This window comes from Phoca vitulina, unplaced genomic scaffold, assembly GCF_004348235.1.
Source record: "Phoca vitulina isolate PV1807 unplaced genomic scaffold, GSC_HSeal_1.0 scaffold2, whole genome shotgun sequence".
NCBI lineage: Eukaryota > Metazoa > Chordata > Mammalia > Carnivora > Phocidae > Phoca > Phoca vitulina.
Window position 1 is genome coordinate 60,168,422 of NW_022589705.1, and position 22,199 is coordinate 60,190,620.

The 22,199-nt window shown below is 40.2% G+C and overlaps 1 protein-coding gene and 1 pseudogene across 2 annotated transcripts in view; one reads left to right on the top strand and one right to left on the bottom strand.

Annotated features, from left to right (window-relative positions):
- The window catches only part of ZFYVE9 (zinc finger FYVE-type containing 9), a 179,794-nt gene extending 166,832 nt beyond the window's left edge, over positions 1-12,962 (bottom strand). For both annotated transcript variants that reach the window (XM_032429028.1, XM_032429019.1), the window contains exon 1: positions 12,594-12,962. The gene's annotated coding sequence lies outside the window, so the exon portion shown is untranslated. The remainder of the gene's footprint in view (positions 1-12,593) is intronic.
- Positions 5,077-5,164, top strand: LOC116627356 (annotated as a pseudogene).
- Positions 12,963-22,199: the final 9,237 nt, after the last annotated feature.

Sequence of the window (22,199 nt, forward strand, 5' to 3'; positions counted from 1 at the left end):
CACCACAGGTATTCAATAAATACTTATTCCAGGTATGGGTTTTCCATTCCTGTCCATAGAGCCCCAGCCATACCACTAGCAAAGGCCTTACAGAGTACCTGACCCACAGACATAGAATCCCATATAACATAGCATCCAACCAAGGGAACCACTTCACAAATGAAGGACTTGTGGCAGTGGGCCCATAACCATGGGTTCCAGTAGTCTTATCACATAACAGCACCATACAAAAGCATCCAGCCTTAATAGAGTATTGAAATGGCTTACTGAACACACAGCTGATATACCAGATCAGAGACAAGAATGGTGTGCTATCCTCTAGGATACAGTATATGCACTGATTCAGAGCTATGTTCCCAGTAGGACAAACACACAGGTCTGAGAACCAAGGCAGAAGCAGAAATGGCCTCCACTTACCATCATTCCCAATGATCCACTGGAGGACTTGGTGCTTTCCATATGTACAATGCTGGGCTCCAGAGTTAGAGATCCTGGGCATACTTTTGCCAGGAGACATGTCAAGGATCATACTGAGCTATAAGTTATAGCTGTAGCCAGTGCATTTGGGACTCTGTGTCCCTGGACCAAGAGGCAAGAAGAGGAATCACCATCATGGCAGGGTAAATTAACCCTCATCCTCAGAAGGAAGTAGGTCTGCTATTACATAATAGGAGCAACAAAATATATGTGGAACTCAGATGATCCATCTGGATACCATTTGATACTCCCTTGCCCAATTGTGACTGTGAGTGGACAAATGCAACCACTCCAGCCTGAGAAGGGTATGGTTCTCAGATACCTCAAAAATGAGGGGTGGGTATTACTAGGTAAACCACCCAGACCAACAGAAATGATAGCTAATGGCTAGGAGAATTTAGACTGAATAGTGAAGGAGACAATGAGAACCACTGTAGCCCTGAGACCAGCTACACAGATGGGGGCTGAAGCCTGTCTCACTAACCCACTTCTTTGAAGTTTCCCATCAAGAAGGGAAGTCCAGGGCTCCTGGCTGGCTCATTGCGTGGGGCACGAGACTCTTGATCTCAGAGCTATGAGTTCGAGCCCCATGTGGGTATAGAGATTACTTTAAAAATAAAATATTAAAATGAGAGAGAGAGAGAAGTCCATGGAACCCTGCAAGAACGGCTTTCAGAAAATGTTTGGAGACCTAGATCCAACAACATGAGAAATGGACTGTGGCAATTACTTGGCTCTCCCTTCAAGAAAGTTTCTGCATTAAAAAAAAGAAGAAGAGGGGCATCTGGGTAGCTCAGTTGGTTAAGCGTCCAACGCTTGATCTCAGCTCAGGTCTTGATCTCAGGGTCATGAGTTCAAGCCCTGCATTTATAAAAATAAAAAAAATAAAAGAAGAATTTGCATTTAGGTGCAAGGAGACAGTTAGCTAACAGCCTTCAGCTGCTCATCTTGGTTTTCCAGTTGAGGCCAGACTCCTCTGGGGCAGCACCTAGCCAGTGACTAAACATGGTGGGTATACTAGAACCTGGCCATTTCTTCCCACTGCAGAACTCCTCTAACAGGTGATTTTTGCTCTGGAGCTCCCTGTTGGATTGGCTGAGTTTTGTTGTGGTTGTTGTTGTTTTAATCTGTATCACAGATTGAGGCTCTTGTAGGTCAGTTCAGCTTGGACTCCCTTTCCTTTCACTGCATTATCTACTCCCCATAAAATCTCTTGCATTAACTGCATCTCAATATCTGCCTCCCAAGGGACCAAACCAACATATTATGTAATTAGCTCTTTTATGAATCATTTCATCTAACTAAGGTATTACTGCTACTCCCATCTCACAGATGAGAAAACTGGGGCACAGAGAAGTTAACTGATTCACCCAAGATCACACAGTAAAAGCAGAACTAAAATTTGAACCCAGGCAGTCTGATTCCAAAGCCTGAGCTTTTAATCACTATGCTAGCCAAGGCATCTCAAGATACTAAGATGAGAGTATTTATTTTACATAATTTTAGGAAGCAAAACAAAAGGATAGATATTACAGAAAAACAGCACTTACCTAAATATAAAATAATTTTTTCTAATAATTATCAGTAACGAACAACAGAAGAGGTGCTTCGGGAAGTAATCAGGGCCTATCACCTGAGGGTTGAAATAGTCATGGATATTGTGAGAAGCTTTATAAAACAGATGAAAGTTCACCTAAATCAGAAAAGATGTACTGCTAAGCATTATGTGGAAAAAGGGTTCCCTAGCCAATAAACTGGGTAGTATACTGCTGAACAAAGTTAAACCAGTTTCTTTACTTTTACTCCTCAATTTTTTTTTTTAAGATTTTATTTATTTATTTGACAGAGAGAGACACAGCGAGAGAGGGAACACAAGCAGGGGAGTGGGAGTGGGAGAAGCAGGCTTTCCCGCGGAGCAGGGAGCCCAATGCGGGGCTCGATCCCAGGACTCTGGGATCATGACCTGAGCCGAAGGCAGACGCTTAACGACTGAGCCACCCAGGCGCCCTACTCCTCAATTTTTAAAACAGTAAAGTGTATTTATAAATCTCTATCTGAGGGATATAGTATATTGAAAAACCCAAACTTATCTGACTAAAGAACACTTCCTTGCTCCCGGCCTAGGATGATTTAGTTCCAAAATCAAAAGTCACTGATCAAAGTCTCCAGAAGTTAATAAGGAAAAGAATGACAATTTTCTAGCTGGTTAACAATTTTCCAACTAGCCAAAACATCACCTATCTATCTATATGTCAAAATAAGCACCTCTAGGGGCGCCTGGGTGGCTCAGTCAGTTAAGCGTCTGCCTTTGGCTCAGGTCATGATCTCCAAGTCCTGGAATCGAGCCCCGCATTGGGCTCCCGGCTCAGATAGGGAGCCTGCTTCTCCCTCTCCCTCTGTTGCTCCTCCTGCTTGTTCTCTCTCTCTCTTTCTGTGTCAAATAAATATTAAAAAAATAAAATAAAAAATAAGCATCTCTAATACCTTAAGGGTAGAAAGGCTATATAAAAGTTTTGTCACTAAAATGCATTTCATCTTTTATGCAAAACATGCCCTTCTTTGCTTTATCAATAAATCTCTAAAGATCTACAATAATGGGTTCACATTTTAATTACTGAATTCTCACTTTATGTGCAATACGAAAGCTTTATTTCAAGTGTGCTATTGGTGACCTGGTTATTTTCATATAACACAGCTCTAGATGCTTTTTTCTCAAACGCATATACACTATCACAAGAAAGGACAGAAGAATGGGGGTAACAGGTAGGGAGGAAAGAGGCATCAGTTAAAACTACTCATCCGGCTAATTCCCAAAGTTTCTGTGTTTTTATTTAGAAATATATTCTCTTTACTTATTACAGGGGAAATTTCTATGTAAATTACAATCCCTTGTTTTAATTCTATTTTCCTTGGCCCATTGCTGCCTATTCTTTTTCTCCATTAATGATACTATCACCATTGCCTGGAGCTGTCCATATGCCATCTATCTTTTCATGCAGTTCTTTGGAAATTTGAATGGAATATTCAATGTGAAAGGGGCATTAACATCTAGTCCACCACTCATTTTCAGATCACAGATTATGAAGCCCAGAGATCAGTTATTATATTTTTCTAGTAATAGCAAAGCAGTCATTTATCTATTTCAAAAATACATATATGAAAGCTGAAATTCCCAAAATATATGCACATACTTTTTTTTTTTTTTTGAGAGAGCACAGAAGAGGGGCAGAGGGAGAGGAAGAATCCCATGCAGGGCTCAATCTCAGGACCCCAAGATCACCACTGGAGGTGAAAACAAGTCAGACCCCCAAGCCAAATGAGCCACCCAGGCACCCCACATCTTTTTCTCAAACAAAATGCTACATGCCAGTAGTACACTTTAAAGGCAAATACCACCAAAGTCAACCAACTAAAGTTGAACTCTCCTAATATGAATACTTCCTAAAGCACTATGGAATTTTTTTTTTTTAAGAGGGAGAAGGACAGAAGGAGAGAGAGAGAACCCCAAGCAAACTCCCCGCTGAGCACAGAGCCCAACTCTGGGCTTGATCTCAGGACCCTAAGATCATGACCTGAGCTGAAATCAAGAGTCGGACACTTAACCAACTGAGCCACCCAGACACCCCTGGAATATCTTAAGATAAAACAAATACAAAACACATGGAGAGGTTCACATGATGAAAAAGAGTGTAGACTTCGTAGTCAGAGACATATGGTTTGAATCATGGATGTGGGCTTAGGAAAGTCAATAAAAATCTCCATGCCACAGTTCCCTTAGTTATAAAACGTGCATGACACTATGAATATTATAGGGCATTTTAAGAATTAGAAATAACATATGTGAAACACCTACCAGAAAGATAGCACACAGTGGTCAAAATTTTTATATTATACAAATAAGTAACAGAAGGTAAAAGAAATCAAGGAAACTCCATAAACCTGGAATCTTTTCGGGGGGGGGGGCCTCTACGCCCAGCATGGAGCCCAATGCAGGGTTTGAACTCATGACCCTGAGATCAGGACCTGAGCTGAGATCAAGAGTCTAGCGCTTAACGGACTGAGCCACCTAGGCACCCCAAACCTGCAATGTTTAAAGGACTGGATAGTGGGGCATGCAGAAATAGAAAGTGAGGCATGATGATGCTGGAACCAACTCATAAAGGGCTGTGCCAGATTAAAGAATCTAAACCTTGCTTTTTATTTATTTTTAACAACTGATAATTTATTAAAAAGGCTGATTTAAGTATCTGCAATAGTGACTTCAACACTGACTCCTGGCTCAATACTGATGAAAGTAATCTGTTTAACAATCTCACAAGGACTGTGCAAATCAATGAGTCACTTGTAGATCCCCATCTGAAAACAATCCCAAATCTTAGCACCCTCACCACAAGGAAGTTTTTCTTGTAGTGATTCTCAGAGTCTTGGTGGGCATCAGAACTGGTCCTTTCACTTTGAGATTCTTTTCCTTTGAACCTCTGATAAGTCAGCACATACCTTCTCCAAATACTTTAGGTTGCAGCTGGTTAGTTCTAATTCGATGAATCACCACCTCTGGTCCCACGGGTGCCTTCCCGGTGTCTTTAAAAGCCATGGCTGAGCTTTGCGCAGTGGCAGTATCATAGCCAATGAGGTTTATCCAAGGCGCGATTATTGCTAATTAAAAGCCATGGCTGTGGCGAAGTGCAGCTTCCTGACCGACTTGTTCCTTGGCGAGAGCGAGCGAACAGTGGTGAGTCAGGAGCAGGAGCGGGGCGCTCAGAGCTGCAGCTGCAATAGCATCTTCCTCCCAATAGCACCTTCTTTTTTAGACATTGAGCAGAACCTTCCAAGAATGACCTCACAATAATCTCAAAAACAGTTTACTTCAGCTACTAATTAAAAACAAAAATATGGGCGCCTGGGTGGTTCAGTCAGTTAAGGGTCTGCCTTCGGCGGCTCAGGTCATAATCCCAGGGTCCTGGGATCCAGCAGGTATCTGGCTCCCTGCTCAGAAGGGAGTCTGCTTCTCCCTCTCCCTCTGCCCCGCTCCGTCTCCCCACCCTCCCAAACCCCCCCTCATGTTTGTGGTCTCTCTCTCTCTCAAATAAATAAAATAAAAATACAAAAACAAAAACACCTACAGGCAGTTATATCACCAGAATCACAAAAAGGTCTAGACTATGTATTCTTAAGTTTTAAGGTTTTTCTCAAACTGACAGTGTTTTGTTTCAACTACTTTTTAAGGGTTCTCTTGTTCAATTGAAAATGAAAAATGGAGACTAAAATTTACATAAACCCTGACAATGTTTCCACAAAACTTTTAAACTGCTTGCTCTTTATTTTAGTAATGAGAATTTTGAGAGAGCTATGTTCTGCTTAGATATAATAACAAAAACATATACCATTTACTTTTTCTTCATTTTAATAAACTCTGACAGATAAACTACCAAACTGTAACCATGAGAGGTTAGAAAAGAACCATATTACAGGGGCACCTGGCTGTCTCAATCCACAGAGCACGCAACTCTTGATCTCAGGGTTGTGAGTTTGAGCCCCACCTTGGGTGTAGAGATTACTTAAAAATAAAATCTTTAAAAAAAAAAAACTTAAAAAAAAAAGAACCATATTACAAACAGAAATGCATACCTCTTCATTGATCCTAGTTCAAAAGGCTCCAGAACTATTGTTTTTGGTAATTTTCTGTAACTAAAAGACTGTATAACAAACCAGTGAGGCCTTTTAGCTCACTCAGTTGAAAGACCTGAAAGTGATCCTAATCAGGTGGGAAAATACTGTGGGTGATCCACTGCATGTAGAATGAAGGTTCAAACTTGCACTTTGTTTGCTCAAACAATAGTTCCTTGCAGTATTTCCTAACTAGTTTGAAAAAAACTTTAGAAACATTAGCAAGTCATTATTGCTGACTTTAAACTGTGTCCTACAAAACCTCATAGAAAAGCTTTAATATCTTGAATGGGAACAAACAATAACAGACTATGCTATGTATAATAATAAAGAATAGGGGCACTTGGCTGGCTCAGTCCGTGGAGCATGTGACTCTTAAACTTAGGGTTTTAGGTCTTAGCCCCACATTGGGTGTAGAGATTACTTAAAATCCTTGGGGGTAAAAAGAATAAAGAACAATGACTCAACTGTATTTATATAGAATTACATATCATGGAGAGGTAATGGCAATCCTTAAAATCTGTCAGACCTCACTGCTTAGAAATGTTAATGGGTAAACATGCATTGGACTCTTTCTTTTTAGAAATTTTTAGCAGTTAAAGGAAAACTAAACCTAATGTTTACAATTGCCTTTTGTTAAGAAATATTCTTAGAAGACAGCCTTTCAGTTGGAAATCCCCATACCACTATCCCCATTACCACCCAAAGTGGTTAACTAGTTCTGTCGAGTTCACTGTTTACTAAACAGGAAACTGGAAAGTTCACAGCTTTTATCCTCAAGGTAAAAAAGACTCCATATTATCAAAGAATCTGGCAATTTATCTGCAAGTAAAAGCTTCAACAATTTACCTAATGACTGTAAATGGAAGTTATAATCCTCAAATAGAGGCTTAACTTACCACTTCATACCCACTAGGATGGCTCTAATCAAAAAGACAGTAACAAGGGTTGGTGAGGATGTGCAGAAACTGGAACCCTCTTACACTGCTGGTGGGAATGTAAAATGGTGCTGGTCCTTGAAAAGATTTGAACAAAGAGTTACCTTTTGACCCTGGCAACTAGGTATGTACCCAAAAGAAAGGAAAACATTTGCACATTAAATGCTCATAGCAATATTATTCATAACAGCCAAAAAGAAAAAAATAACCCAAACTGACAAAGGGATAAATAAAATCTGGTATATCCATATAATGGAATATCATTCGGCAGTATAAAGAAATGAAGTACTGATACATGGTACAACATGGACAAACCCTGAAAACATTATGTTAAAAGAAAGAAACCAGTCACATATCCTATGATTCCATTTATATGAAATGTCCAGAACTGATAGGTAAATCCATATAGGCAGAAAGCACATTAGTGGTTGCCTAGGGCTTGGTAGATTGGGAGGAAAACAGGAAGTGGATTTCCTTTTGGAGTGATGAAAATGTCTAAAATTTGATGGTGGTGATATCTGCATAATTCTGAGTATCCTAATAGCATTGAACTGTACACTTTAAATGGATTAACTGTATGGTATCTGAACTATATCTCAATAAAGCTGTTATTTTTTAAAAAAAGAGCCTTACGTAATATTTTAAATTTAACTGAAATACATGTGTTCTTCACTTCACATCTTAAAGTTAATATTATTTCTCTAAAGTAAATATTATTTCAAATAGCCAGGAGAACCCAGGACTGAATATACCCAAACTTTTCCTAATTAATGAAAAATTCTAGACTCATTTTACCATTTCCTTAGGTCTTATTTCCTAAGACTCCTTCCCTCAAAAGATACTAAATTTTCATTTAAGCTTAATTAATCTTGAAAACCTAGGGCATGGACTTACTACTTCTGTATTTTAAAAAATGCAAAAGAACTACCATCATAGATATTAAGTCACATATCCTTAAGGATACATTATCATAAACAATCAGAAAAAAGATAAATCACCATAGAATTATCAACTAAAGAAACTATTATAGTCCAAAGCCTAGAGCCACAAAAGCATTTTTTAAGCTTAATTAGACAAATGTAAGGATTTTCAACTAAAAGATAATTTATAGGAAAAAAATTAACATTTTTATAAATAGTTCTCTAATATAAAATCCCAAATGCCTCAAGATACCCAACAACACAAAGTTCTCCTTTTCCCTTGCCTAATACGAACCCAGTAACTTTTCCTTGATTTCAATGTGTCCCCAGAGATTTTCTCATCTTTACCTTATTTTATTAAAGGCTGTCAAGAAATATTTCGTAAGTATAAAACATTATAACTGTTCTCATTTTTCCAACAGTTCAGTTCTATAAATGGGCTACTTATAATAATTAAAAGAAAAGAATTTTAAGTACCACTTAATCTGTAAAATAGGAAATATTTTATAAATAGCATTTTTGAATTGTTTTAATTAAATAACATTTATTTATAAAGCATAAAGCATTCCACTAACTACACCATTAAAATACTAACTCTACTGATATCTTGGTTTCTCCTTAATTTAGCAATCTCTAATAGTTCAAAATTAATCATACTGATTTTATTTCCTAGTTGTAAACTGTATTAATAATGATCTTTCAAGTTCTTTCAAACAGAAGTAAACAAGAAGTATATTTTCCACTTTCAGGGTAACAATGATTTACCAGGACTCATGGGACTGAATTGCAGCTCTGATTTACACATTATATCATTTAATCATCACAATAATCCTGTAAGATGAGTTATTAAAGCTTCATTTTACAGAACAATAATTGAGGCATACAGGGGATAGGAAATTTGTCCAGGGTCCTCCAGGGTATAAGACTGAATCCCATATCTGACAGCTATAAAAATCTAGATCTAATCTACTATAGTTTGTAAGGAAAAGTCTGTTTTGAAAACCCTTCAATTTTTAAATAATGTAAGTTTAATAAATTGATCTCTTTTTTTTTTAAGATTTTATTTATTTATTTGACAAAGAGATAGAAGAGCACAAGCAGAGGGAGTGGCAGAGGGAGAGGGAGAAGCAGGCTCTGCACTGAGCAGGGAACCCGATGTGGGACTCGATCCCAGGACCCTGAGATCATGACCTGAGCCGAAGGCAGACGCTTAACCATCTGAGCCACCCAGGCGCCCAATAAATTGATCTGTTTTTGAAAACTAAGTATATGAACTATTTTTATTCAATAACTGCATCTACTTTCTTTTGTTGATTATTATACACTAAGAATGTTGCTCTATATTCAAGTACACCCAAGTAAAATAAAAAATCATGTAAAAGTCTGAAAATGAGTAATGGAAAATGAATAAAACTCCAACAATGTAATTAGTGTACCCTATACATAGAGAATAGCTCATTTATTCAGTAAAAATGAAATGGGAAATATGTATAACCACGATCAAAATTGTTTTCTATAAAAAATTTTTAAGAATTCTAAAAGTAGATTCAGTCTCTAAAAAAATTAAAGCTACCATGTTTTAAGTCACATAGAAATTCTAAACCTTAATTTTTGTTTTTGTTTTTCCCAAAAGGAGGAATGGATGTGAACATTTATTGGGCACCTTTTAAGAGACAGATCCTGAGCTAATTGCTTTTTATTATTTTTTATCTCATGGAACCAGTTCTACTTCTCTGTGATGGGAACTATTACTCCAATTATTACTACATAAGAAGCAACTCAGGATCTAAATGTCGCATTGTTCTAAAAGTTGTAATAAGGATTCCTGCCCACATCTGACTCCATACTCTGCACACCATGCAGTTAACAACCATAAAACACCACACACACACACACACACACACACACACACACACACACACACACACCAACCTTTAGGAACATAAGAATTTAAGTTAAAATCCAGGCAATTATCTTTTAAACAAGATTTGTGCCTTGCAACTCATCTGTGGCCAGCACATAACAGGTGCCAAATAAAAGTTTACTGAATGGGATGAACACTGGTAGAAATGGGATCATCTTCATTCATTCTGTCTAAGGGAGTTAATACACAACTATTGCTTACCAAGCAACATATACAACTTTCTCCTTACAGAATAAAACACTGAATCAGGAATTGGAAGATAAGGGAATGACCACATATAAAAATTACTAATATTCTTAAAAGGTAAGCTATTGGATTAAATATTAGAAGCCTTAAAGAGAGATCCAGCATATTCAACTCAATTACCAACTCTTGTCTGACGCTGCCTTGTAAGAGTTAAACATGTTCTGCTTCCACAGTTGGCTAGTTGCTAGCAGAGACCACTGTCATTTTTGTGTTTCCTAGAATACCAAAGACAGGACCTGACACTTAACAGCTAAAATTTTATAAAGATCTTCTACAAATTACAAAACCTGTTCAGATGAATTCACCCTAAAACCTTGCAAGGCAAGTATAATATCTATCTACATTTTTATAGACAATGACTTCAAAATCCAAGGAGAGATTAAGTGCAAGATAAGTGGCCAGGTATCCTTCTATAATACCACAGCTACCAGAAAAGGCTCTCAATATATGTTAAAGGGTATTTCAAGGGATAGCTGATTCAATTTTCTTTCTAAGATTGTAAACACCATTATCTGTTGCTATGAGAAATGATTGTATTGCCACTTAAGATTGATAGCTTTGCTAGAAATCAGATACTGTCATTAGGCTTGACAAGGTTAGGTAACTTTTAACTTATTAGATGGTGATTCTCAAACTTTAGTAGGACTAAGAATCAGGAAGCTTGATAAAAATAAAGATCCTTGGGCCACCATTATCGCTAGAAATTCTGATTCAACGTACCAGGAATCTGCAAATTTTAACAAGCACTCTCAGCCCATGCTAATGACAGTAGTCTTCAGCGACATTAAGAACTGAACTAGACTTCTGAAACTTAATCTCCCCAATTTTTTTTAATCAAGCCAGTTTTTTACAGTTATAAATATTTAAGCAAAATCTTACAACAACAATCCAAGGCTACTCCATCTAACAGGATAGGTCCTCAAAAATGTTTACTACACCGAACCTCCCTAGACCTCATGAGCTCTCAAGTCAGAGGTCTTTTAGGTAGTTACCCATGTTACTCTGTTTAAGTTGATGAATTCAACTATGACCACAATGTAATTCAGTACAACATTTTTATAAGTCTTACACAAATGACTGGGTGTTAAACAGTAAAAGTGAACAGTTGAACTCTGAACCTAATAGAAATAATAATTAAATCATAATAATTTGATTAATAAAGTAATCATAAATCAGTAATTTTTAAATCACCAATAGTGCAAGCCCATTTAAAACTTTAAATGACCATCAAAATGTACTAATTATAAAATTATGGGTGACTTTTCCCTCACTATTAAATATTTATTGAGTTGACACAGTACCTTTCTGTACTTTTCAAATTTTCTACAGTAAGCATATTTATTTTATTCACGATTATAAATTTTAGAAGTACTTATTAATCCTACAACCGTCACATACATAATAGGAAAACAAGAATAACCTGTAACCACATTTATCATAAACCATAAACACCCAAACACCTGACTTAAGGTATCAAACTGTAATCATCCCTTTTTTTTCCACATTAATACCAGAACGTATCACGTAACCTCCAAAATTTAGACCACGTCCCATTTCCATCAGGTATGTTATTAGAATAGTTAGCACGACTTTTTAAAATCCTCTTGTCATCCGTTCTGTGGATCTATTTACGTGGAACATTTTTGTACCAAGAACTGAGGCATTAAAATATTTACACTCTCTTATTAGGGAGAAGGGGGAAAGACCATTGTAAATATATATATATATATTATTTTATAATTGTATTTATGTAGGAAACTTGGCGCAAAGATAGAATGGGGCTTTCTCCAAGCCAGACCACTCTTAGAGGCAAAATATAATGTAATAGAAAGCGGCGGGGATGAGCCACTGGCAGATGATGAAATTTCAGCTCAAATAAAACGCAAACGGTTGTTTTCAACGCAGTCAGATCGGTGAATGACACTCGGGAGTACTGGGGGCTCTCAGAGCCCCGCACTTCCCGCACTCCAATTCTCACCAGCCCTCCCGCCCCTCCCCCCGGGACTCTGCGGGACTCGGTATGGGGCGCGGAAAAGCCTAGGCTGTTCGCAAACAGGCGTCCTCTGCCTCCCTCTAGGATGTACGTGCCGGGCCCGGGATAAGAGGCTGCGCTCGGCCCGGGCCCGGGGCCAACCTGAAGGGTGCCAGTGCCCCCGCCAACACCCCCGCTCCACACACCCGGCCGCGCCGGAACCAAGGCCAGGGCGAGGGCTTCCCGGCGGCGCGGGGCCTAGTCGCCCCCCACGCGCCTCCCGCCTCCCGGGGGACGCGGAGAAGAAGAGGTGAGGGCCCAGAGCCGCGGGGTGGGGGAGGCGGCGGCAGCAGCAGGACGCCCCGTCCGCCCGGCCCGAGGGCTGCTGCCAGGGCCCTTCCCCGCGGCGGAAGGCCAGAGAGCCCGGGACCGCGCGGCGCCACACGCACCTCGAGCAGCGGCCGCCGCCGCCACAGCATGGCCGAGGGGGTCGTCCCTGAGTCGACAGTCTCCTCCGGAGGGCACCGGCGCGGCCCCAGGCGCCGCCGCGAAGCCTCCCGCTCTTGAAGGGGTTGTGGTCGCCGCTGCTACTGAGGCCCAGCGCCCGCCGAGCCTCATCGGGCTCACGGGCCGCCGCAGCCACGCGGTTCCCGGAGGAGCGCCGCTGAACCAGGCCGGGGGCGCAAGGCTGCGGCGGGACGACCGAGGTGCTGCAGGCGGGGATCCTCCGCGAAGCCTCCAGCGTCGCCGTGGCCGCTCCTGCCGCCGGCGCCGCTGGGCCACAGCGCCCCCTGGACCCCACGCCCGGCTACGGCGCCGGGACTGCGGCGGCCGCCCGGGCACGAGCCGCAGGGAACGCGGGGGAGCGTGGCCTGGGGATGGCGGGGGCCCCGCGCTAGCAGCGCTGCCCTCGGCCCGCCCCCGACAATGCCTCCCGGGAGGCGGAAGCCCCTCGATCCCCACCGACCGTGGCGGGTGTCCGCCCCACCCCCCAGCCCTCAGGCCGTGAGCGCCTTTGCACCTTCTCCTTCTCTCCAGAAGGTACGTGAACGTTTCTGTCACTCGGACGTTCACCTGAGAGCAGGAGGTGAGGGAATCTGCTCGTTTTCATCTCTCATGATTCGAGAAGGATCCCTTCTAGCCCTTCAGTGTGTCTGGGTGTAAGAAGAGTGACCCAGAACTAGCAGTTTTTCCATACACACACACAAAATCCTCTCCCAAAACAGATGAATTGTCTTTGACCTTAACTTTTTTTGGATCTAGAAATTTCCTACAGATACCAAATCCTTAATCCCAAACTGCCCCAAAATTAGAGGGGGGAAAAAAAATATATATATATATGTATATATATATATATATATATACATATATATATATATGCCGAGCAAGAGAATAGCCAATGGGTTGTCCTGAAATTCATAAAGAACTTAGAGGTAAGAAAAAAACACCCATCTTTTCTAATTTACCCCTCCCCCACCTCTACCTCTTTCATCCCAACCCCTGTCAAATCCCAGGTAAGTCTCTAAAGGAAGGAAATCGTTACATAGCAGGGGCTGTGGAATCGTTTACAGATACCCCGTATTCGATCCCATTCAAGCTCTAGAGTGCAAACATCAGAACCAAAAGCAGTAGAAACAAAAAGACCGTCGGAAGGGAAATAGGGAAAGAAATTCTCCAAATCCTCTGGACCCAATTTCCCAAGTAACAGTACATTATTTTATCATAGAGTGCTATAGTAGAATGAGCAGGGACTTTGGTGGCTGACTGTTCCTGATATTATCAATTCCAGCTCTGTCATGTTTAGCTTTATGACCCTGGGCAAGTTATATAATATTTCTGAACCTGGGTTTTCTAATCCCTGCCTTGCTGGTTGTTGTGAAAATTGGAGATGATTTATGTGAAGGAACTGGCCCAGAGAAGATAGTCAATGTTAGTTCCAATTATTGTTGGTTCCAAAACACCCTCCCTCTTTCTTAGATTCAAGATTGTTCCCATCTGTTTTTGTTCTTTCTCAATCTCTGTGTGTAAATATATCCCTATCAAAAGATGAGTGCATCAAAAAGGGAGGGGGGAAGATGGTGCATTGTTCTTTGTCATCCCTGGTCTGGGTAAAGTTTTCCTAAATTTCACTAATGGATTTATATAACATCCCTCCACTGAGGAAAAATAGAGCTTAATACACTGGATGCTATAATATTCTATTGCATAGCAGATTTTAGCATAAAGCTAGTATATTTTTCTGTATATAAAAATTACAAGGCAATCTCACCTTACCTTGGGTTATGTCCTAATAATAATAAATCTTTATTTATTTATTATTTTTTTAAGATTTTATTTATTTGACAGAGAGAGACACAGCAAGAGAGGGAACACAAGCGGGGGTGGGGGCGGAGAGGGAGAAGCAGACTCCCCGCTGAGCAGGTAGCCAGATGCGAGGCTTGATCCCAGAACCCTGGGATCATGACCTGAGCCAAAGGCAGACACTTAACGACTGAGCCACCCAGGCGCCCCTAATAATAATAAATCTTAACGAGAAAATTATATAAGGTCTCTGGAAACTTTCAAATAATAATTTAGCAGCCGCCTTAGAGAAAATATAACCTTACAGCTCTCTTCCAATCAATGAGCTGTTCCTGTTCCTGTACAATCCGGACTGTGCCTTCACCACCTACTTCTGAGTCACATTACCAAAAAAAAAAAAAAAAAATCACTATCCCCTTTTTATAACAAGAGAAACTGGGGCTCAGAGAGAAACTATGATTCATCCTTATAACAACTCTATGAATTAAGTACTCTACTACCACCATTTTACATGTGAAATACATCCAACCTAGGGGAAAGCTGGAAGTGGAAGTAGACCCTGAGATTCTTTCAGTCTCCCATCTGATGCCCTAACAGTCCTTTTTGCAATATTTAGAAAATGCTATAAGAGTAAGTTACTAAAAATTTTCAATCTAGAGAAATGGGCCCTTTCATTTAGATTAGTTTGGCAGCCCAACATTAGCAGTGCTTTCAAAGCCTGGTTCACTACCACCACAGGAAATCTGCATTTGTTTATGCATAATCATGCTACCCAGGGTGTAGCTACTACATGAAGATGATTCATTTGTTCCCAAGACCAGTTTCCTCTTGCTTCACACTTTCTCTCCTTCTATTCAAATATGTTGCTGAAAGAGACTATCTTTATCATCACTACCACTTCCTGATCATAGTAGTCTACTGTAAATAATTTCATCTATAATTTCATTCCATCATTCAACTCTTCCTACCCAGTTTGCTCTCTGCTCCTGAAATATCACATCTCTTTTCCCCTCCTCTACTATAAATCTTTTTCATTTTAATCTTTTACCTGCTGTCAGTTGATTTGGTTACCGCACTCTCAATTTTGCACTGATTTCCACAACTATACAGTGACTCTAAAATACCTCTTTATTCCCAATCTGGTAGACCTTTCCATTTTCATTTTTATGCCATATACATTCTGTAGAAAGCCAGTATTCTAAGAATAGTTTCTTCACGTGAGTTTAAGCTGTAGCACCCCGATCAAAATTTTCTTTGCCTTTAAAATTTGTTCTTAAAAATTGAGGCCTTGGAGCACCTGGCCGGCTCAGTTAGAGAAGCATGCGACTCTTGATCTCAGTGTCCTGAGTTTAAGCGCCATGTTGGGTGTAGAGATTACTAAAATAAATAAATAAATAAACTTAAAAAAAAAAATCAGGCCTTTTGCTTGTCACTTATACCTCAATAAAATGGAGGGAAATGAGGCCAAAAAGATATCTATTTCCTGGCTTTGTGAAAGACAGAGGAGTCATCCTTAACTCTCGTGTTTCTGTCATGGACAATTGGTCACTGAGTCTAATAAATTCTACTTCTTGCTGTTATTGAAATTTCTCTCTTGGGGCGCCTGGGTGGCTCAGTCGGTTAAGCGGCTGCCTTCGGCTCAGGTCATGATCCCTGGGTCCTGGGATCGAGCCCCACGTCCGGCTCCCTGCTCAGTGGAGAGCCTGCTTCTCCCTCTCTCTCTGCCTGCCTCTCTGCCTACTTGTGCTTTCTCTCTCTGTGTCAAATAAATAAATAAAATCTTATAAAAAAAAAAAATTCTCTCCAACTCCACTGCCACCCACTTTGGTCTAGGGTATATGCTTAATAAATTATATGTGCAGTGAATGAAAAGGAGGAAAGAGGAAGAATGAATATTATATTTGTGTATGAGTATATATATTGTATAAGAGTTTGTTTAAAAGAAGGCACAAAACCTCTTTCATGTTCCCAATAATCCTTGTGCTTCCCAATTTATAGCACTTACTACACTGTCAATCTCTGTTTACTTATATGTCTCTCCTATCAGATTTTGAGCCCTGTGAGCCAGGTTCAGTGTTTGATTCTTCTCTGTGTCCCCACAACCAGTCTCGGCATAGAGTACAGCTTAGAGAATGTTAAACTGAACTAGGCTGGTTTAGCCTGATGTGCATCAAGCTAGTGCATTCCACACGTTCAGTGACTTTTTAGGTCTTTCTCTTTAACTTTCAGGGCCCACCAAAGAGTAAGACTCCCCTCCAACAGGTGATTGCCCTGCAGCCCAGAACTGCCCCCAGCCTGCTGTCGCTGGGTTCCTCCACACGCCTCTGAAATCACCAGCCACAGCCAGGAGTCAAACCCAGAATTCACAATGTTACCAAACAAGCCCTAGAGCAGACCATGAGTCAGTAAAGCAGCACAAACTTAAAAACGGTATTGGGGACGTTTGGGAGCTTGTTTGGTCAATTGAATCTTTAAAAAAGAACAAAGCAATTCCCATTTTGGGAATCAAATATAAGTAGGTGATTAAATATGTGAACAAAGATATATGCAAAAAGATGTTTATTATGTATTTTATTGTAGGTTTATAACAAAAATATAAGGAAAACTGTAAATGAGTTAAATGAATTATAGTATACTCAAAGAAATACTATTCATTAATAATTGTGTTTTTAAAGAATTTTAAATGACATTGAAAACTGCTCATGATGGGATGCCTGGGTGGCTCACTAGGTTAAACAGCTGCCTTTGGCCCGGGTCATGATCCCAGGGTCCTGGGATCGAGTCCCACATCGGGCTCCTTGCTCAGCAGGGAGCCTGCTTCTCCCTCTCTCTCCCTCTGCTTGTGCTCTCTCTGTCAAATAAATAAAATCTTTAAAAAAAAAAAAGAAAACTCATGATTCAATATCAAATTAAGAAAAACAGTGTTAAGGGGCATCTGGGTGGCTCAGTCAGTTAAGAATCTGCCTTCGGCTCAGCTCATGATTCTGGGATCGAACCCCATATCAGGCTCCCTGCTTAGCGGGGAGCCTACTTCTCCCTCTGCCCCCCACTGCTTGTGCTCTCTCAGTTTCTCTCGTTCTCATTCTCTCTCAAATAAATAAGTAAAATCTTTGAAAAGAAAAGAAAAACAGTGTTAAGTAAAAAAGGCTAGTGTATGATCCCAATTATGTTTTTATATATTTATTTAGAAGGAAATAGTTGAAAATGTCATAATTTATGAGTTTTTTTTTAACTTTTTAAAAAAAATAATTTCAGGGCCCCTGCCTGGCTCAGTTGGTAGAGCATGCAATTCTTGGTCTTGGGGTCATGAGTTCAAGCCCCATGTTGGGTGTAAAGATTACTTAAAAAAAATTTTTTTTTAAATCTTAAAAAGAAAAAGTTAAAAAAATAATTTCAAAATATAATTTCAGATGTAAAGAAAAGTTGCAAAAATACTACAAAAAAATCCTATATATCTCTCACCCATATCTAACCACATTTGCTTTATTATTTTTGCTCACTTTCTTACATTTGCTGTCATTCTTGCTCTTTCTTCTATCTCTATAGATAGATACACTTATAGATGTATAAGCAAACTATTGTAATTATTTTCTGACCCATTTATCCCTAAATATTTTTCAGTGCATTTCCTCAAAACAGAGTACAAATATCACAGTGCAATTAGCAAAATCAGAAACTTATCATTGATACAATACTATGATTTAATCTATGATATTATTCAAATTTTGCCAATTGTCCCACTAATATTCCTTTACAAAATAAAATAATTGTTTTTTTCTGGTCCAGGATCCAGTGCAGGATCACACATTATAGTTAGTTGTTAAATCTCTTAAATTTTCTTTAATCTGGAACAATTTCTCAGTCTTTGTCTTTTATGATCTTAACACTTTTAAAGAATACAGGCTATTTATTTTGTAAAATACCCCTCAATTTCAGTTTGTCTGATTTTTTTTATTGATTAGATTCAAGTTATGCACTTTAGGCAGGAATACTGCAGAACTGATGTTGTATCTTTCCTAATGCATCAGGAGGCATGTGAAACCTGTATGTTCCTTCACTGGTGATAACAACTTTGTTCACTTGGTTAATTAAGGTGGTATCTGCCAGGTTTATCCAGTGTTAAGTAACTAGTTTGCTTTTTGTAATTAATAAATATCTTGTAGGGAGATCATCTGAGACTACACACAGGTTTTAACATTTATTGATAATGCTTACTTGAAACAGTTATGACTGTAGTCATTGCCAAATGGTAATTTTGTAATTCCATCATCATTCCCTATACACTTTTTTTTAAAGATTTTATTTCTTTGACAGAGAGAGACACAGGGAGAGAGGGAACACAAGCAGGGGGAGTGGGAGAGGGAGAAGCAGGCTTCCCGCCAAGCAGGGAGCCTGATGTGGGGCTCGATCCCAGGACCCTGGGACCATGACCTGAGCTGAAGGCAGACACTTACCGACTGAGCCATCCAGGTGCCCCCATTCCCTATACATTTTTTATTTGCCTTCCTACTGTACAGGAGAGCTTCTTGCTTCTCCCCCATTTATTCATTTATCAATTTATTGATTTATTTCAGAATGAACTCATCAATTTTTATTTTATTCTATGGATTGTATAATCACTGTAAAAATACTTTGAGATTTGGCTGGCTTCTTTGTTCTTTTATCATCTTATCATCATTTTTTAAGCATTTCCCTTACTTTCTAGCACTACATCCCAGAATTACTTCGTGCTTTCCCAGACTCTAGAATCACCCATTTCCTCTTTTTTTTTTTTAAGATTTTATTTATTCATTTGAGACAGATACAGAGAGAGAGAGCATGAGCAGTGGGAGAGGCAGAGGGAAAGGGAGAGGCAGACTCCCCGCTGAGCACGGTGCCAGACGAGGGGCTCCATCCCAGAACCCCGGGATCATGACCTGAGCCAAAGGCAGACGCTCACCCATCTGAGCCACCCATGCACCCTAGAATCACCCATTTCATCTTATAACTCTAGTTCCATTTAATGAAGAATGATGTTTAAAAATCAAGATCTAGGGGTGCCTGGTTGGCTCAGTCGTTAAGCGTCTGCCTTCGGCTCAGGTCATGATCCCAGGGTCCTGGGATCGAGCCCCGCATCGGGCTCCCTGCTCAGCGGGAAGCCTGCTTCTCCCTCTCCCACCCGCCTGCTTGTGTTCTTTCTCTTGCTTTGTCTCTCTCTGTCAAATAAATAAATAAAATCTTTAAAAAGAAAACTATGATCTGATTTAGCAAATAAGTCACTCATATCATTGACAAATGAGTGAATTTCCAATAGAGGTCTTCATTGTTTCACTTTCTTCTTACTCAAAAACAAAATATTAACCTTCATGTCAGAACTATACTCTGAGAGCCAGTAATTACATATTATTTAATTACTTGTTAAATTTATTTATTTACTTCTTATCTAATTAAACATCTACCATCCTCCCAGCCAGGAACATCAATGATCCTAGAATCCAGCATCTCCTACCATTTTGCATGATGAGGGTGTGAAACCCAGGACCTGCCCTAGGTCACAAACAAGTGAATTGATGGATGATCAACATTTGAATCATGTGTTGTTCTTTTACATTTTAACCCACCTACCTGAGTATCTAGGAAAATATGTTTTCTGTGACATGCCAGAGTGGGGATGGGCAGTGAAGATATGTGAAACTGTTGTCACTTAGCTAGTAAGCCCTTCTCTCCAAGGTTCTAACAATGCTTTGTACCAGGCAGGAGTCAGAAGAATCAGGACACAGGAAGAGACTAAGTTCCTCTCCCCATCTGGGCAGACAGCAATAGGGCAGGCAAACAAGCCATGTCTTACTTTTGGACTTTTCTCTCCTCTCCTTACACCCTGAAGCATTGAAGAGATTGGGGAGACAGTCAGGCTTCCCTCAAGTCAGGGATTTAACGGGCCTGGCCCCAAGAGAAAGGATTAGGTTCAAACTTGGCCTCCAGACCAAAGCTCTCCCCTTGGCCTCAATCACTTAGAACATCACTTCAGTGTTATCTTATTTACTCAGCGTATGTTTGTGAGGTGAACCAAAGATTATTAATAATAACAGACCTTTACTTTTGCATACAACCCTTTGTACATGTACCGTCCTGTTTGAGCCCCATAATAGCCCTTTAGAGTGAGTAGGGTAGGGGTTAATAAACCTATTTTATAGATGAAGAAATGAGGCTCAAAGACCAAGGGTACCCAAGTTCATGGAGTCAATTTCAGGACTGAAACCTAGGAATACTGACACAAATTGTAGTTGTCTTCCAGGTACTATAGCACAGGCCTAGAAGCATTCACAGAATTATTATTAGTGACAGTTATCAATAATAATAAATAGCGGGGCGCCTGGGTGGCTCAGTCGGTTAAGCGGCTGCCTTCGGCTCAGGTCATGATCCCAGGGTCCTGGGATAGAGCCCCGCATCGGGCTCCCTGCTCGGTGGGAAGCCTGCTCCTCCCTCTCCCACTCCCCCTACTTGTGTTCCCTCTCTCCTGTCTCTCTCTCTCTGTCAGATAAATAAATAAAATCTTTAAAAAAATAAAAAAAATAAAAAAAATAATAATAAATAGCTACAATTTATGAGCATTTATTGCTCATTGCACTAAGTGCTTCCTTTGCATTCTCATTTAATCCTCATAACAGTCATTTGAGGTTGATGCTAACTTCTCCATTTACTAAGAACCTGAGGTTCAGAAAGTTTAAGGAATGGGTCCTTGATCACATAGCAGAAGTCTCAGAGCAAGGATCTGAACCCAGATTTCAGCTTCCAAAGATCATACTCTTAAGCTCTTGAATATTATGAGATCATCAGGGGAGATCATAATGGGAGCAGGGAGATCGTTGAGAAACAATTATTCAGGAGGGTTCGGGAAGCTCTTTTTGAGGAAGTGACTTGTAAGTTGGGATCTGAAGGCCAAGTCCCAGTTAGCCAGGAGACAGCATGTGGAATGGCCTGATGTGAAAAAGCACCTGGGGAACTGAGAGTCAGCCAGTGTGGCTGGAGTGACGTGAGTAAGGAGTGAGCGTCAAGAAATGAGACCCAAGAGAGTGGGCAAAAAATCAGGTCACAAAGGGCTGCTAACCCATGATAAAGATCTGGGATTTTCTTCTCAAGAAAAATGGGAATCCTTGGAGGGTTTTCAATCAGGGAGGGATGTAATTCAATTTATGTTTAAAATATCACTGGCTTGGGGCGCCTGGGTGGCTCAGTTGGTTAAGAGTCTGCCTTCGGCTCAGGTCATGATCCCGGGGTCCTGGGATTGAGCCCTGTGTTGGGCTCCCTGCTCAGCGGGAAGCCTGCTTCTCCCTCTCCCTCTGCCTGCCACTCTGCCTACTTGTGCTCTCTCTCTCTCTGTCAAATAAATAAATAAAATCTTTAAAAAAATAAAATAAAATAACATATCACTGGCTGCTGAGAGGCAATGGAATTGTAGAAATAAGATTTGAAACTTTTTCAGAAATCCAAGCAAGATGGCGGCTTGGATAAGTTCTCAGGTAATAGCAGTGAAGAAGGACAACTTTGAGTAAATGAATTTGAAGTATGTGCCAGATACTGTCAAATATATTTTCTTATTTAAGCCTCACAACAACCCAGTTGTGTGTTTCACAGATTTTTTATTTTATAGATTTTTTATTTTATAGATGAGGAAGTTGAAATTCAGAGAGGTTCAGCTTCCATATCATGCTTCCCTCTGTTTAACAATGATCATCTTGGGGTGCCTGGCTGGCTCAGTTGGTAGAGTATGCAAC